The following is a 12,955-nucleotide window of genomic DNA, read 5'->3' as shown; positions in this document are numbered from 1 at the left end:
AATGCATCTGGAAGACATTTTTCTTGGTAAATCTGGACCCAGCAAAATAAATGGGGTTTCTTTCTCTCATCAGCTGTTAGCTTTACCTGCTTTCTCCTTGAAGCTCAGATTTCCTCCACCCAAGGTAGACAGCACGTCAGCATGTAGGCCTGACTCCTTAAGTGTGAAGGACATACTGCATACCTCATTGGCAAACATTGTCCTCTGAAATTCACTTTGTCATTTCTTTCCTAGTTGTCAGATGGAATGACAAGAGCTGGCAATCTTAGTGGGGAAAAAGTTCAGAAGGCAGCTTCTCTACAGTCTCTGGGAAATCTTTCTTAAAAAAAAATCCTTTTCTCCTTTATTGGAGTGTTTGAATTACTAAACAACAAGGCTATTGTTGCAGTCACCCCCACACTAAACTTATCTAACTTTCTCTTGCAGTATTCATGAGTGCAGTTTATTAACTTGAAAATGCATCATAACTGCCATACATGCCAGTGAGCATAATAAATTGCAACCTCAAGCAATGTTTTAGTTGTTCTTGGTTAAAATCCTAGATCCCCTACTTATCAACTCTGTTTCTTAGGCAAGTATTGTTAGTCCTAGTACCTCAGTTTTTTTTTATTTGTTAAAAGAAGATAATTATAGTAACTGGCATTTGGTTTGATGGGAAGACAAAGTGAGATAACAAAGTTTTACATCACTGCTAGCACATAATAAGCTCATAATGCATACTAGCTCTTGTTATTGCTATCCTAAATTTTGAGTCAAATATCAGAAGTAAGACTAATGCAGATCAATTAATTTCTCTATACGGTACTTCCTGGTAGGCTTGGATATCGCAAAGAAAATGGGCACTAGATAGATAAACTTGAGTTTAAAGTTTAGTTCTACCACTTCTCTGTCACTTTGGGTAAGTTACCTATCCCTTTTGAACATCGGTATCCTTATTTGTAAGCTCTTTAAATAGTGAATGCAAATATAAATATCTTCTCCCAGAGGTTTCGAATTTTAGCTTAAGCTAAAGCAAATTTATATGTTAGAGCCCACAACTGTTATGTATCCATGAAGATATTGACACTAGCATGATCTAATGTAGCCAGTCATAAGTCCAGGAAACTGGAAAGGGCCTCCCTGTATCATCTTGTCTAATGCACGCATTTTACGGAGAAAAAAAAAACAAGGTTCAAAGAAGTTAAGTGACTCATCTGAAATGACACAACTAGTAAAAAGCTGCTTTCAAAAGGGGAACTCAGTTATACAGTAATCAACATTCTGTACTAGCCTGTCAAAGCAAAACAGAACAAAATAAGCAAAACAGTAAATTCAAATTAAAAATAAAGGTTGGAGGAAAGGAAGAGAAGGAAAGGAGCACAGGAGAGAGAAGAGAGGGAGAGAAAATTGAGTGTGCGACGCAGTATGGCAAACACAACAATCCCATGGTGCTGAGTGTGGTAAAGCCAGTGTGATGGGATAGTGAATGACAAGGACAGGATTGAGGTAAGACCACATGGACTCAGATCGCAGTTCTACCACCTTGGAGCTGTGTAATCTGAAAAAAGGGACTTCACCATGCCTCAGCTTTCTAATGTCACCTTCGCTGTATGGTTGTTGTGAGGGCAGAACAGATGATTGATATAAAATTATTACTGCAGGGCCTAACAAATAGGAAACATTTAATATTTAGCTGTTCTTATTATTAAATGTGAAGTTTTCTGTCATCTCTCTTCTTTCTCTCACTTTTAAAGCAGCTATTTCGAAGTGATTAAGGTATATTTTGTTTTGTGTTTTAGTCAGTGGAGCTAACACTGTAATAAAGTGTTGGAAGTAAAGACTTGGGGGAGGGGTCTGTGGAAGCAACAAACACTAATGCATCTACGGTACCTACTGTGTGTAAGGCGCTGTGGGAAGAGCTTGACCTTAGTGATAAATATCACAGGCCTATGGGGTAGGTAGGTAATATTGCTCTCATTTTACAGATGACGAAAATGAAATTGTGAGCAGATTAAGTTATTTAACCAAGGCATTTCCGACACAAAACCTTTCTTCTCCCTTCCAAGACATAGTTTCTGCCCACCAAGAATGCACTGAATACAAGTTCGTTTTCAAAAGAACCAGCCAGTATTCCCAGAAATCTTTAGAAGAAAGATCCAAGAAAACCATCTGTTAGGCAAACTATTGCTATTAGCTGTCTTGGACCATTTCCGTGAAGATCTCTTGTTCATTTCCTATTCTCTTATTTTCTTATATAAATTATGAAATACCAGATTTTTAAAGTAGGTGGTCTCTGAGTTTACATGTCTTCTGTGTTTTCTCATTCTCAGAATAAGCAATGGTGCTGTTCACAAGAAAGCTTGAGTTGCAGTGTTCTTCTTGGACATTGATGGAAATATCTAATTAAGGTAATATATATATATATATATATATGCATGTGTGTGTGTGTATATATATATATGACTAATTTTTATTATACTTATTTTATATTCAAGTGTTTGTGGTTTGCAGAAATATGTTGGTGGGCAAGGAATAAAGGGAAGAGCAATAAATGTGGTGTTAGTTTCTTTTTGCTTTTGTCTTGAACAAAATTCCGTGGATTAGAAAGTGGAATTTTCAACAGACTTCTTTCAGAAGGGTCTATCACATTTGGTAAAGGTGACTGAAACTAAATGTGCAAATCTCTTTGGCTTGATAGAATCAGTTTTCTTCCTTGTGAAGCATTGTTTTTAAACTTTGGAGAAGTCCAAAGAGGAGGACTGAGTGTTTATTTGCAGTGCAAAGGGAAGTCCTGACACTTACAAAATTCTTACAGATGATTCTCTCTGTTTCAGCTGACTAAAGTAGATTATAATGAAACACAGGAGGGGCTATTTTAAGTAAACTTAGGTAAATTGTTCAGTGTATGGGAGGAAAAACTCCCCACCCCCACTCTTTTAGCTTTAGTGCCCAGAATTTACAAAGTAACTGATAAAATACAGATTAATAGGAGAAAAAGCTTATTTACACTTGCAGTGAGCACATAGATGAGCATGCTTGGTGGTAAGTAATTCAAAGTAGTGGTTCAGTTTGGAGGTTTCTATACCTAACTTAGTAGAACCAGAGAATGGAGAAAAGTTACCTATGAGAAGAACAAATAAGTTTCTTTAGAAAGGAAAAATGATTTTTTTCAGGAGAACAAATGGGAGATAAGAAAGTTTGTGATAATGTTTATCTATACAGGCATGAGTGATCTTTCCACTTTCTTCAGAGCCATAAAACTCCCCAGGAGAGAGGATTTATGATAGATTTACTCTTGGTCTCTCTCCTGTGAGCAAGCCCACCTTGAAAAGGGGTTTTATGGTAGTCCTCATTTTTCAGAAGTTTCTAGTTTATTCTCTTTCTTCCCTTATTCTGTCAGATAAAGAAAGCTCTAAAAAGGCTTATTTCTGCATTTGTTCAATCTCAGATGTCTTCAGTTTAAATGATCTTTATGGTAACTCAGGAGTTCTATGTGGTTCCCCATATTGGCTAACAGAAGATATTTCTGCACTTGTGTGTGTGTGTGTGTGTGTTAACATTTTACAGTGTTACCTTTTTAGCTTAGAATGACTAGTATTTAGCAAGGCATATGTGAAAATACAATGTATTTTAACAGGAATTCATGAGGATTATTGAGTATTCCCTGCTTTTGCATATTTCAATTTTTGATTTAGACAACAGCTCTGAGAAAATTCCCAAGGAAACTGTGTGTTGTATCCCTGTGATGGTGACACCCTTTCAGGTCACAAAGAAACGGGTATTTAAGTTATACCAGCTGATGGGGAATTTTTTTTTTTTTGAAAGCACCTGGAAAAGTAGGGAAACCATCAAACAATAATACATACTCAGGCTTCAGTGAAGAACAAGAATGACATTCAGCATATAATGGTAACCCAGAGGTGTAGCCCAGACTGCTTCATCTTGCCATCCCTTTATAACTACTTAGAAAGACATATGACTGTAATCAGTCCTTCATACTTGTAACTCAGAGAGAGACAAGTCTTGTTTTCCACTCCCACTACTCCAGCTGCCCCTGCTTCTGTCTGTTTTGGGGCTTCTGTGCCATGCTAAAGTATACCAAACATGATGTTCCCAATGTAGAAGGATCACATTGAGTCGGTTTGTCACTATCCATATAGGACATTCCAGTGAGAAAAGTCTCTGTGAAACATTCTCTAGGTCCATGGACTTGCTTAAGTCTAGCACGCAGCAGTTTGTCAATAACTGTCATGCAAATACATGAGTTGTGGCCAGAGCAACAAGTCTTTGTGGCTCAAACATGACAAAGTGGAAGAAACAGTCTTTACCTCTTTCCCAGGAAGGGGCTGTGGGAATATCAGGCACTTGCAGAAGAACTCCCATTTTTTAAGATGTTGAGTTTCTGGTCTGATCAGACTATTGATTTGGTGATTCCCCATGCATTGCAATGTTTTTTAGAAATACAAGAATAGCAGAATTTCCTTGGTTCATATGTGAGGATATGACTGAAACTTGTTTGGACCAGTCCTACAGAAAATCTTCCATTTGAAAAGGAAAACACAGACTTGGACCATAAAGAATAAAAGGCAAACTACAACTCTATGTTATAAGGAGCAATATAAGGGATAACCTCAGGAAAGGGAGAGGCACTTAGGAAGGAACCAAAAAGAGATACACGAGAGGAAAAAAGTACAGGGAATAAGATGTAAATGTTCCCATACTTTTCTATAAGGTCTAGCTTCCAGAAGACTCTGGGGTTCTCTGGGGAAGCATGGAAGGAACAATGAGACGTGCTTTCCTACAACTCAGAAGTTCAGAGTCTGAGAACTGCCAATGAAAGGAACTTCGGTGAGACCCCTAATCCATCCACCCCCAAAGGATGAGAGAGCAGATCAAGATAGGACAGACCTGTGTGGGAAACACTGGAGAGAGTCAGGGACTTAATGAGTTCCTAGAACAAAATTGTCCCGATCTCCCTCCTCTTCCTCTACCCAACCTTCTAATGACTTGGGGCAATCTAAGACAACGAATAATGCTGTTTCTCTACTTGTTCTAAAATATTCTTCTGTAAAAACAAAATAATACCAGACTTTTTCTTTTACAGAAAAAAAATAAGTTAATGGATAAAATTTTCTTATTTTGAAGCTTCACTTTCCCTGTTTTCTCTTGAACTTTTGGGACCTGCTATTATTTGGCCTTCCATGTGCACCTGCCAATGACCAAATTAATGAAAAAGTTTCAAACGATGTTAAGGGGAAGACTCAGAAATAGGTGATCATGCTTAAGTCATGATGTATTTTTTTATAGATTTGAATTGCCCTGCTCTGGTTTTCTGTTGCATTTATACATAGGAATCTAGTCAAATTTTCTGCTCATAAAAGTCATACCTAGTTCAGATACTGGAATTAACTGTTTTTTGTTTGTTTGTTTGTTTGTTTGTTTTTGTTTTTGTTTTTTGTTTTTTGTACTGGAGCTGTGTGGCTATCATGGTGTTCTGTGACTCCCAGGTGTTCTTCCACCTGGAAAATGTACAGAACCACTGTTCAGAGTTATAGTTTCAGTACACAACTCCCACATGTGAATAGAATATTTGTTATTGTTGATTATATTTCCGAGAACCTCTTTCTACAGCAGTTCATCACGAGTTCTCACATGCAAGAGGATATATTTGCCCAGTTTTAGTAGGCAAAGAGTTGAGGCTTGCAATGTGATAGCCAATAGATAACCCAGGTCCGCTGAGATGCATGGGAAAGTCAAGGAAATTTCAACTCAATGAGTTGTCCAGAATGTTCAGGAGATGAGTCCCCTGTCTGGGAAGCTATCCCAGAAGGATCTGTTACTGCCTTTATAAAACGGAGGCTAAAAACACTTCATGACCGGTTGACTAAGCCTAGCTGAGGAACCAGGGAGTTGATCAAAAACATTTATTGAGTGCCTGCTGTGCACCTTAGGAATAGGTTCAACTGAGAAGGAATGCCTCTAGGCTGATCTTTTGAATCAGAAGAGCCAGTTTATGGAATAAAGGACCCAAGCTAAGAATCATGTCAAGAAGCCTGCAAATTAATGGACTTGGATGAGTTCAGCACAGAGATCTGGATGGTAAAATCCATCGCTGGATTCAGGGAGCCAACTTGCCTGGAAAGTTAATACCAGAAATCAGGTTTCCAAACAGCTGGCTAGAGAGAGTAATTTTATGTGGGTAGCCAAATCATGGGGCTCCAAGCCAAAGTCCTTGAGAGAGGGCTAGGCATTAAACAACATAAACCAAATGTAAACTCTAAGTCTGAAGGACAAGACTTCTCTTTAGAAGGCAGAAAGAGGAGGTATTTATGGAGCATTAACCATTTAAGTGTTTAAATATTATATACTCTTTAATATTTAAACATATTGACTCCATCTTGCAGATGAGAAAAGTGAGGGACAGAGAGTTTAGGTAACTTTCCCAAGGTAATACAGCTAGGATTTGAACTCAGGTAATATGTCTCCAAAACCCATTTTCCCAATGGCTACACTACATTGCCTATACAAGTTCAAAGGAACTAGTTTGGATCTGGCCTTGAACAAATGAGGAGAATCCAGGATGAATCAATCACCTAAATAAAATCAAGTCTTTAGTTTGCTGTTGTAATCCTGTATGTATGGTCAGTGTGTGTCAGGCAGTCTTGATATTAGAGCAAGACCACAGAGAGATCTGGGAGAATCATCCAGCAGTTAGAAATTCTCTGCCAATGACCTGTTGTAAATTTAGAGCTTATCATAGTTCTGAGTGTATGTGTAGTGTGAGGTGTTCTCTCTGAAGATGCTTTCCTTGTTTGCATTTCCTGCCACTGGAATGTGTTTCAGGCAGTATGTCTGTAGTTCAGTTCTAGCAGAAACATTCAAGGGTAGCATGTACTTGGTTCAGACAGAAGCTGAGCCTCATCAACATCAGGGTATTCACTGGCGCCGAGCTGAGGCCTGCCCTGTGGCCCCAATACTGACAAGCAGGAGCCACGATTCAATCACCTCTGAGTTGGCGCCAGGTGTCCTCAACCTTCAATTGCATTTCCTGGCCTTGTCTGAACACATGGTTGGCTGAGATGACCCTCTCTCACCCTTATGAAGCAGAAGGCCTTGCAAATCTTTCTCTCTGGACTTGCTCTCAGGAGACCATCCAGCTCCTGAGATGCTATCTGCGAGTTTTTGCAAATCTTGATTTATAAGAAAAAATGGTATTATAAGCTGGTATTGTAGCTTATAAGGAAAGCTCTAAAATAAGACTAGGGAAATAAGGCTGATGTATCATTTCCTTTCTACCTAGCACCACTTTTGTAAATAAGGAACCAAATCACCCTTTCCTCCACTCTCCCGTGCAAGGCATCCCGCTTCCCTCCTCAGCACTTTAGCAAGCCACTTTTTTACCCCAGAATCGTCAAGAAAGCACTGGCTGACAGACTGTGTTATTGCTTTTGATCCCATTGGTCACATCGTGTAACATCTTAACTCCTAACCTAATCCGATGGATGCAGCTTGACAGGGTGTATTAAGGATGCTGGTTCAGCTCCCTGGAGCTGTGTGTAAGACCCCACCTCCCTGAAGGCTGCTGAAAACCTGAACAGTATTCAGAGCAGTTCAGGGCATACTTTTTGGTCAAAATAGGTGCAAGGCCAGCAGTCTGTCCCTAACTGTAGGGCTCGGTCACTAAGAATATGGACATTCTTGACTTCTTATTTGAAGGTTCGAGATCTTGTCAGTATAAGGAAAAGTAATGTTTAGGGAGCTGAAGTTGTGGTGACCCTCAGGAGCACTTTAAATGCCTTTTCATATTCAATAAAATCAATTAAAATGCACGCTCAATAAAGAGAATGTCAATGGCATCTTACATTATCTTCATTTTAAAATAGGAGGATTGAACAACTCAGTTCTATGCACCACCTCTTCCTCAGGATAAACTTTTAGCTTGTGTATTTGTTTTACTTTGTTGTGGATGAGTGTATGCTAAGAGAAATTTAGTTTTTCTGTGTCTGGTTCTTCATTTAGATATTCCTTATTCATAGCCCAGAATTGATTTGGCCTCCTGGGTCCCATATTTGTGACCAAGATGCAGGCTCAAAGTATGTGTTCTCAGCTCCGTTACACCCTCAGTGCCTTTCTCCTGCCCGTTGGAGGTACAAGGGGAGAAGTTTACATGTAATTATCTTTCTCTCTTTCAACATTTATTTGAAAAAGCCATCATTCTTGTTCTACCCTCAAATTAACTCTTTAACTATTTTATTTAGTTCCACTCTTAATTGTTCTCCAATAGCTCTAGCATCATAGAGATCTAACTTTTAGTTTTGTCTCTGACATTTACTAGCTGTGAAATCTTGGACCAGTTACCTAATCACAGATGGCCTCAGTTCCATCATCTGTAAAATGGGGAAATATTACTTTAATTCAGTTGGGTGGTTGGAAGAATTAAATGGCAGAATGCATGCAAAGTACTTAGCACAATGTTAGACCCACAAGATATACTCAGAGCTAATCATTTTTAGGAGTCATGGTTGTAGCGATGACAAGTGTGGACTTTGGAATGAGATGCATCTAGATTTATTTTCCAGATCTACCACCTACTACCCTTAAGACCTTGAGCAAACTTATTTCCACGAACCTTCCTTTCCTCATCTGTAACATGGGGATAGTAGTACAGTGAACTATGCCAAAACAGGATAAGTGGGGCATAAAAATTCAATTGCATAAAGCAAGGAGTTACACTGATGAATTGACTGGGGTGAGCCTTTATGGTCTGCTGGCCAGAAGCTTGAGCAGTGGGTCTGGGCAATCTAAATCCATCTAGCTCCTGACTGTGATTTGGCGCCCTCTGGTGGTAGAAGTCCACTGCAGCATAAGTATTAATGGAGGCTATTCTGTATCATGTAGCTAATGGGAATTTTCTTTATGTAGATTTGGCCAGTCTTGTCTCAGCCTGTTGGACCAGGAAAATATTGGAGATTAATAGGACCCATATTCAACATCACTAATTCCCAAACAGGGTTAGCTGACATTTCACTGCCCAATCTCACCTCCATCTGCAGAATATAAAAAAATTTATTCAGTCACTCTATCTGAAAATTGAGTTGGCAGAGGATGAGAGCTAATTATCAATCATATTATATTAAGTTGTCTTACCATGGGAAATTTGTCATAGGAATTTATTGTATCTATCTTTAAATTTTTGTTAAGTTAAATGATATTAAACATTAGATGCACTCTCTCTATCTGTTTGGGCTGCTATGACAAAATATCATGGAATGGGTAGCATATAAACAACGGAAATTTATTTCTCACAGTTCTGAAAGCTGGGAAGTCCAAGATCAGGATGCCAGTATATTCGGTTGAAGGCCATCTTACTGAGTTCATAGCTGGTACCTTTCCACTGTGTCTTCACATGATGGGGGATAGAGATCTCTCTGGACTCGATTTTTTAAGGCACTAATTCCTTTCACAAAGCTTCCAACTTCATTACTTAATGTACCTCCCAAAGTCTCCATCTACTAATACCATCTTAGTTGGGGATTATTATTTCCACATATGAATTTTGGGGGACATAAACATTCAGATCATAGCATGCATTAGCATAGTTCTTGGCACATTCTTATTAAATCATAAGAAATGTTATTTATTTTTTAAATATTTTTTCAATTACAGTTGTATACAATATTGTATGAGTTTCAGGTGTAAAACATAGTAGTGGATATTTATGTAACTTATGAAGTGATCATCCCGATAAATCTAGTACTCATGTAAAACCACACATAGACATAACAATATTATTGACTATATTCCTTATGCTATACTTTACATCCCCATGCCTATCAATTTGTGCTTTTTTAAATAATTTTTTTTTATTTTTTTAATTGTAATTGGCATATGATATTATAAACATAGTGATTAGACATTTATATAACTTACAAAGGGATCACCCTGATAAATCTAGTACCCATCTGACACCATACATAGTTATTACAATATTATTGACTATATCTCTTATGTTATACTTTTTACATACCCATAACTGTTTTGTAACTACTAATTTGTACTTCTTAATCCCTTCCTATTTTTCACTCATCCTTCCAATGTCCTTCCCAACTGGCAGCCATCAAAATGTTTTCTGTATCTATGTATCTTCTGTTTCGTTTGTTTATTTTTCTTTCTTTAGATTCCACATGTAAGTGAAATCATATGGCATTTGTCTTTTTCTGACTTACTTCACTCAGCACAATACCCTCTAGGTCTATTCATGTCATTGCAGATGGCAAGATTTTGTTCTTTTTTGTGGCTAATATTCCATTGTGTATAGGTATCACTTCTTCTTTATTTATTCATCCATTGATGACACCCAGGAAACCTTCATGTCTTAACTATTGTAAAAAATGAACATATGGATTCACATGTCTCTTTGAAGTAGTGTTTTGGGTTTCTTCAGATAAATACTCAAAGTGGGATAACTGGGTCCTTCTGTGTCTCTTGTTATAGCCTTTATTTTAAGTCTATTTGTCTGGTTTAAGTATTGCTACTCCAGATCTTTTGTTTGTTTGTTTGTTTCCATTTTTACAAAATATATTTTTCCATCCCTTCTCCTTTAACCTGTATGTGTCTTTTGTAGGCAGCATATGTAAGGGTCTTGTTTTCTTATCTATTCAGCCACACTTTTTTTTTTTAATTGTAGCATTTAATCTATTTATATTTAAAGTAATTGCTAATAGATATGTAGTCACTGCCATTTCATTATTCATATTTTTTATCTTTTTCTTCTTAAAGAATTCTCTCCAACATTTCTTGTAATACTGGGTTGGTGGTGATGAATTCCGTTAGCTTTTTCTTGTCTGGCAAGCTCTTCATCTGTCCTTCAATTCTAAATGATAGCTTTTCTGGGTAGAGTAATCTTGGTCATAGGTTCTTGCTTTTCACCACTTTGCCTATTTCATGCTAATCCCTCTGGCCTGCAAAGTTTCTATTGAGAAATCAGCTGATAGTCATGGGAGCTTCTATGTAGGTAACTAATTGCTTTTCTCTTGCTATTTTTAAGATTCTCTCTTTGTCTTTAAACTTTGGCATTTAAGTTATGATGTGTCTTGGTGTGAGCCTCTTTGGATTCATCTTGTTTGGAACTCTGCACTTCCTGGGCTCGTATGTCTGTTTCCTTCACCAGGCCAGGCCATCATTATTTCTTGAAGTAGATTTTCAATCCCTTGCTCTCTCTCTTCTCCTTCTGATACCCCTATGATGCAAGTGTTGGTCCGCTTGATGTTGTCCCAGAAGCCCCTTAAACTATCATCATTTTGGGGGATTCTTTTTTTTCTTATTGCTGTTCCGAATGAGTGTTTTCTGCTACCTAATCTTCTAAATCACTGATTCAAACCTCTGCTTCATGTAATCTACTATTGATTCCCTCTAATGTATTCTTCATTTCAGTTATTGTATTCTTTATTTCTGACTAGACCTTTACATTTTCTACCTTCATTTTTGTTTTCTATCTCTTTGTTGATATTCTCACTGATTTCATCTACTCTTCCCCCAATTTCATTGAGCATCCTTATCACAGTGTTTCGAACTCTGCATCTGGTAGATTGCTTGTCTCCATTTTGTTTAGTTATTTATTTGGACCTTTGTTCTGTTCTTTTGAGACATGTTTCTTTGTCACCTCATTTCCACTGCCTCCCTGTGTTTGTTTCTATGTATTAAGTAGAGCTGGTAGGTCTCCTTGTCTTAATAGAGTAGCCTTATATAGTAGGTATCCTATGGGGCCCAGTGGCACAGTCTTCCTGGTTACCTGAGTCAGGTGCTGCAGCTGTGTCCCTTGTATGGATTGTGTGTACCCTCTGGTTATAGTTGATCCTTGGTTGCTATTTGCATATCAATGGGAGGATTTGATCTTTGGGTTGATTAGTTCTGAGGATTGATCATGAGTACAGTGGAGAAGCTGTTGTTCAAGGGCTGACTCTATAGAGCAGAATCGACTTTAGCAGGTCTCCAGTTCCTGCCAAGTCTGCCCTTTGGATGTGTTGTCCTCGGATGTGGCCCTGGGTATTGCTCTGGCTCAGACCAAAGCCAGCCACCTGGAGTGCAGGCCAGAGCTTCCTATGAGGTGCCCCACTACTGGTCAAATTCAGCTGCAGCCTGTGTTCCCTGTCCAGGTACACCTAGCATGAGCCACCAAGCAATCAGCAGATGTCTACCCCATGTAATGTGCTTGGATATGCCTTGAGAGGCGAAGCCATGTACCAAGGCTGACTGTCACTAATGTCAGGCTTGAGGCTATTAAGCAAGAAACATGGGGCATGCTGAGGCCAAATGCTGCTTGTCTGGGTTTTCTGAAACTTTGAGAAGTTTTAGGAAAGTCTGCAGCATGAGCCAAATCAGGTCATTTGTATGGAAAAGCCACTGGAAGTGTCCTGGGTGGGCCCACAAGTTGAGTAGGGCAGGGTTTCAGGGAATCACCATTACAGGGCAACCAGTGTTAATCAGATATGGTATCCACCTGCATCTGCAAGCCGAGAGCAGGGAGGGCTCTACAAGGAACAATGAAAGCTGCTCCTCCAGCCTTTGCCCTGAAGTCAGACATTTCCCTGTATGTCCCTGGCATCTTCCTAGATGCTGTGTCAGCACTGGAGCTCAAAGTGAGTGAGTCCATCAGCAAATAAGTCAGCATGCAAGCCCTAACAAGGCAGTCTTCTGTCTCACCCAGCCATAATCTCCTCTGTTTTCATAGCCAGGTGTGGGGACTTCTCTTCTTGGCACTGGAACCCTGAGTTGGAGAGCTTGGTGTGGGGCTAAGACCCCTTACTCCTCCAGGGGAATCTCCATAGCCAATTTCCTCTCAATTTTCAACTGCCATGCACAGACATGGGACATCTCCACCCTCCTACCAGAGCCCAGTTGTAGGACTTCTGTTCAGCTAGATTTCAGGTGTTCTCAATGATGGTTGTTCTGTAGTTTAGTTTAATTTAGATGTTTG

The 12,955-nt window shown here is 38.9% G+C and overlaps 1 long non-coding RNA gene across 4 annotated transcripts in view; it reads left to right on the top strand.

Moving 5' to 3' along the window:
* The window catches only part of LOC120590409 (uncharacterized), a 672,254-nt gene that overhangs the window by 334,167 nt on the left and 325,132 nt on the right, over positions 1-12,955 (top strand). For all 4 annotated transcript variants that reach the window (XR_005649711.1, XR_005649714.1, XR_005649713.1 and 1 more), the window contains one exon: positions 2,310-2,387. This is a non-coding gene — a long non-coding RNA (uncharacterized LOC120590409). The remainder of the gene's footprint in view (positions 1-2,309; positions 2,388-12,955) is intronic.

The sequence above is a fragment of the Pteropus medius genome, unplaced genomic scaffold, assembly GCF_902729225.1.
Source record: "Pteropus medius unplaced genomic scaffold, Ma_sr-lr_union100, whole genome shotgun sequence".
Taxonomy (NCBI): Eukaryota; Metazoa; Chordata; class Mammalia; order Chiroptera; family Pteropodidae; genus Pteropus; species Pteropus medius.
This window is presented reverse-complemented; position numbering and strand designations above follow the sequence as displayed.